This window comes from Benincasa hispida, chromosome 2 (genome assembly GCF_009727055.1).
Source record: "Benincasa hispida cultivar B227 chromosome 2, ASM972705v1, whole genome shotgun sequence".
Lineage (NCBI taxonomy): Eukaryota > Viridiplantae > Streptophyta > Magnoliopsida > Cucurbitales > Cucurbitaceae > Benincasa > Benincasa hispida.
The window spans coordinates 58826528-58831521 of NC_052350.1; the positions used below are offsets into that span (position 1 = coordinate 58826528).

Consider the following 4994-nt stretch of genomic DNA (forward strand, 5'->3'; position numbering starts at 1 on the left):
CAATTGATTCATCAATGAAATTTCATTACAACTACACCAATTTTCATTATAGTTTGGTAACGTAGCCTTATTGTTGTTTCTTTTTAGTGAGAACAAATTTGAGATTGAGAAATGGCATCTTTGATCTTTAGGGTTATGGTTTAGGGATGGAGTTCTACAATTTTTAAGCTATGCTTGATTTGATCACAGTGACTAGTGAAAGTTTTAAAAAAATTAAGCTTAAATATGTAGTTTAACATAAATATATATATATATATATATATTTATTATATATTATATATATATATAAACCAGCTCATATATAATTATCTTTTTTTCCTTGTAAAACCTATGCATAGTCACTTTAATTAAAATTGAAGAGGCTATGAAATCCAAAGCGGAAATCAATCGTTGGAATACTAACAGAAACAACAACATCCAAAGTGGCCACCACCACAAAAGAACTTCTGAACCTTCTGTTGAGAATTACATAAAGTGAATCCTTAGAAGTTGAGATTACAGAGTGTGTGAGCTCTGTTGATTTTAGAAGGGGAGAGAATTTTTCTAGATGAGAGGGCTTTTCTTCATGAGAATGGAAGACCATTTTTCATACACGACATTGTAGTTTTGTGGAGAAGAAGATCGCTCCTCTCCAACTTCCCACTCACAATAGTTATTGAGAGAAAATAGGGAGAGAGTTACTTTCATAACTCCTTCATTTAATTTAATTCAAAATTAAAATAAAATTTAATATACATTATGATAACTAACTTATCATATATTATACATTAAACTATATCTTATATCAATGATAATATATAACCTATAGTTTTTATATTGTATTAAATACAATATAACCCATAGTTAAAATTTCTCTCGATAATATATGAAATTTAATATAATCAAATTTATATTAATATATGAATCCAATTATATAATTAATATTTGAATCATATTTAAATACTTTATATTCACTTTTTATTAATTTTCAAAATAAACTTTATATTATAATTTATCAAATACATTATATTAATTATATCACATATACTTAATTTAAATTAATTATATCATATATAATTAGTCCCCCAATTAATTTGAACAATTCAAATTAATTTTCAATAATCCCCCTGCAAAGGGGACCTTATGGACATGTAAATTGAAGGTACATTAGTATTTGGATAATTAATTAAACTTCTTTAATTAAATTAACCGACTTCCATTAACTGTCAGTCACTCCATTAAAGACCAACAGCTACACTCTTTGCACTACAAATATATTTTTGTATCCATTGGATATAACTAGTCAATAACACGATGACCCTTCACAAATTGCTCGTAAGTGCAGTTGGATCAAAATTACAGTTTTACCTCTGTAGTTACATCTAACTCCTTAAGTATTACTGATTTCTCTAATGAACAATAAATCATAGTCAAACCCGTCTTAGGCCAAGAGAGAGTGTGGTGCCCCATTGTTCAACCTCGGAATCAGCTTTTAAGAGAGCAATTTATCTACTTACTCTGACATTAAGGAATGAGTGAATTCCGTCTTGTATAACTGTGTTCTCAACTCTCCAATCAGACAAATCTCCAAAATGGTGGGTATATTTAGTTGGCGAACTGGTCGCTCTCACCCATGCAAATCAAAGGACCGCCTTTATAAACGGAAGTTCACAACTCACTCGGGATTCAAGTCATGTCACCTATGGTCATCTTAGTGAAATGTAAGTCTCTACTATTAACAGTGTTATATAATGAGACTATTCATTGCATGCTCCGATCTTATACAAACCTTCTTGTATAGAACATCACCGCTCACATGTCTCTACGTGATGATCAAAATCAGATCATTTGTAGAACTTTACAACTACAAAGTGGACCGTATTCGTATTGTCACCATGATAAGATAAGCAGCCTTATTTATCTACTATAGACCGTTCAGATTATCACTTAAACACAATCTACCTGTATGTTGCTACATACATGTTTAAGCTACAGAAGATAACTTTGGATGTTTGTTCATTGGTTTTGTGGGTTAATGCTATTAAATGTCGAATAAAATACCTCAGATTTTATTAAATAAATAAATTGTTTGTACAATATAATCACAAACCCATGAGATTTAAAACATCAACGGCAACAAAAGCATGAAGTTTTTCAATATTATATTTGAATATAAAACATTGTTTTTTTTTTAAAAAAAATGATTTCTCATATAATGGATGATTTTTTTTTTAATCATGAATTTAACCTAACATCTTCAACCCACGATATTCCGTAATGATGAAAGTATTTTAAGCAAAAATCTACTCATAAATATGGAAAATCTCACCAAATTAATTACAACATGACCAATAAAGTTTGACTTAGAATTTTCCATAAATAATTTCCAAATTGAAGTTGACTTTGGTATAAAGAACCATAAAATATTAAAATGGTCCAAACACTCAACCTTTCTAGAACATACTTGAGAAAGACTTCTACATCATTTAATATTTTATATATAAGACTAAATTTCGAATCCCTTCGAGTAGACAGAATTTTTTATACTATGCAGCCTCAACTTTTTTGTTTCCTTTTTATAATTTATTTAATATTATTCATGGTTGAGTTAAATATATATTGATTTCATGTCAAAGGTAAAGATTTGATTTTCTACTTTGCTTGTAAAATAAAAGTAACACAAAAAGATTCTTAGATTAAGATCTCATTTGCTAAGATTCCATTTAACTATTTAAATTTTTTTTTTTTTTAATAAAGTCTATAAACATGGTTTTCACCTTCAAATTTATTCATTTGGTATCTACTTTTTACTAATGGTTTAAAAAACCAAGCAAAATTTGAAAACTAAAAAAGTAGGTTCCGTTTGGTAACTATTTGATTTTTTTAAAAAAAATTTAAGTCTATTTTATTCACATTTCTTACGATGATTTGTATATTCTCAAGTACAATGGTTGAATTCTTGGCCAAATGATGAAATTTGGAAGTAGAAGTAGTATTCATAGGTTTTTTTTAAAAAAAAAACAAAATGGTTATCAAATGAGATCATAACTTCTTTTTTTTTTTTTTAGAATTTGGCTAAGAATTCAACCATTATACTTAAAGAAAGATACAACTTATTATAAGAAACGAGGAGGAAATAAGCTTAATTTTCAAAAACCAAAAACAAAAAACAAAATGATACTAAACGAAGCCAAATTATTTAAATTTTTGTTTCTAATTTATTAAAGTTAAGCTTGGAAAGACTTCTTTTACGTGTAAATTTTTGTATTATATTATTATACCCTCCCACTAATGTTTAGTAACGAAATTAAATTTTGAAAACTAAAAAATCTATTTTTTAGACCATATTTTTTATTTTAGAATTTGATTAAGAGTTTAATTATATAATATAAAATTTATGAGAAAATAAACCCAAATTTTACCGCACAAAATCGAAAACAAAATTATTATCAAATGGATTAAAAGTTACTGCTGTTCAAAATCTCAATACATATCTAAGGTAAGTCTATAGAAAAAAAATAAATAAATAAGTAGAAGAAGAATAAAGTGATTCAAAGTGGGTCAACTCAACAAATTATAAAGAAAGAAAGAACAAAGGATACTTTATCTCAACATTAAATATATTATAAATGGTCAAATTATGCACCTTTATTACCTTTTGTAATTAATTTTTTATTTTGTTTCCATGTAGCCTTTCATTCTCAAGTCAAATATCTTTGGCATATATGTTTGTCATTTACATTTAATTAATGCACCATGATGAACTCATATATTTATTCTTAATAGATAATTCATCAAGAGTCTACGAGAAACTAAGAAGGTAAAGTAATTACGTATATAAAAGAGTGGAGCATTTTAAATTAAAGATTAAGGGGTAATATGAGCCTAAGTGTCTATTACACAATACTAATTCTAAATAATTAATAGAAATTATTTGTCAAATATAAGCTAAAAATAATTCCGACTACTTTTCAGTTTCAATTCTCATCAATTTATTACTGACTTGAGCCTGAGACCTAAGACAGTTGGTGTAATGCCCAATGTTCAATTTCTTTATTTTGTATGACACTCATATGATATTCCCTAAAAATATAAATTTACTAGTTGATCCAATTTTCGATATCAACAATTAGTACAAAACAATTGTTCTATTTTTATTTAACAATAATAAATTTTATATTTACATTTTATTTGTTACTAAAATAATATTAAGAAAAAATTTGAAATTAATTTATATATTAAAAATGAATTATGATCTTATAAATTTAAAGGGAAAATGTTATGAATATTCAAATTAATATATAATACTCTTAAGTAGATGCTTCATTAGCTTCCATAATTCTCCTGAAACAAAAAAGTTAGATAAAAATTGAAAATTGTTGAGAGTGGGATTTGAACCCACGCCCTTTCGGACCAGAACCTTAATCTGGCGCCTTAGACCAACTCGGCCATCTCAACGTTGACCCAAAGTTTTTATGTCAAAATTTATATAATTAAAATTATTAGCAAAATATTATTTTATAGCGTTAGATTATTATTATTATTTTAAAACATAGAACTAAATTATTAGAGTAGGAAATTTTGTGAACTGTAAATATCCTTAGAATTAAACATAAACTAAATTATTAGAGTATATTGGAGGTGAGTTCATTTTTATAAAAATAAACTAAATTACCTTTTCTTGTTTTTCTCTGTCTAAGTGGTGGTTACAAGCATTTTTGTGTTATTTTGCCTAATTTTCCCATTTATTTACTAATCTTAACTTCTGAAATTTCTTTCTTTTTGCACTATACATAATATTTGAGGGGGCAGAAAGAGGACAATTGTGTCAAATTGACAGACTATTTAAACTTGTCATTTTTCTATAAATTTCTTTCATCTATTGAGTTCTTCTAACATGGTACGGAATAACTTTCTAAAATACCACAATTTTTTTTAGTTCAATAATGGGTTTGATTAAAGATTGAAACTTCCGATATTTTAGTTCATAATATAATACTTAACTAGTTGGGTAA

The 4994-nt window shown here is 26.5% G+C and overlaps 1 non-coding gene across 1 annotated transcript; it reads right to left on the reverse strand.

Annotated features, from left to right (window-relative positions):
* Positions 1-4356: 4356 nt before the first annotated feature.
* TRNAL-AAG lies at positions 4357-4437 on the reverse strand. The gene has a single exon. It is a non-coding gene; the product is annotated as a tRNA-Leu (tRNA).
* Positions 4438-4994: the final 557 nt, after the last annotated feature.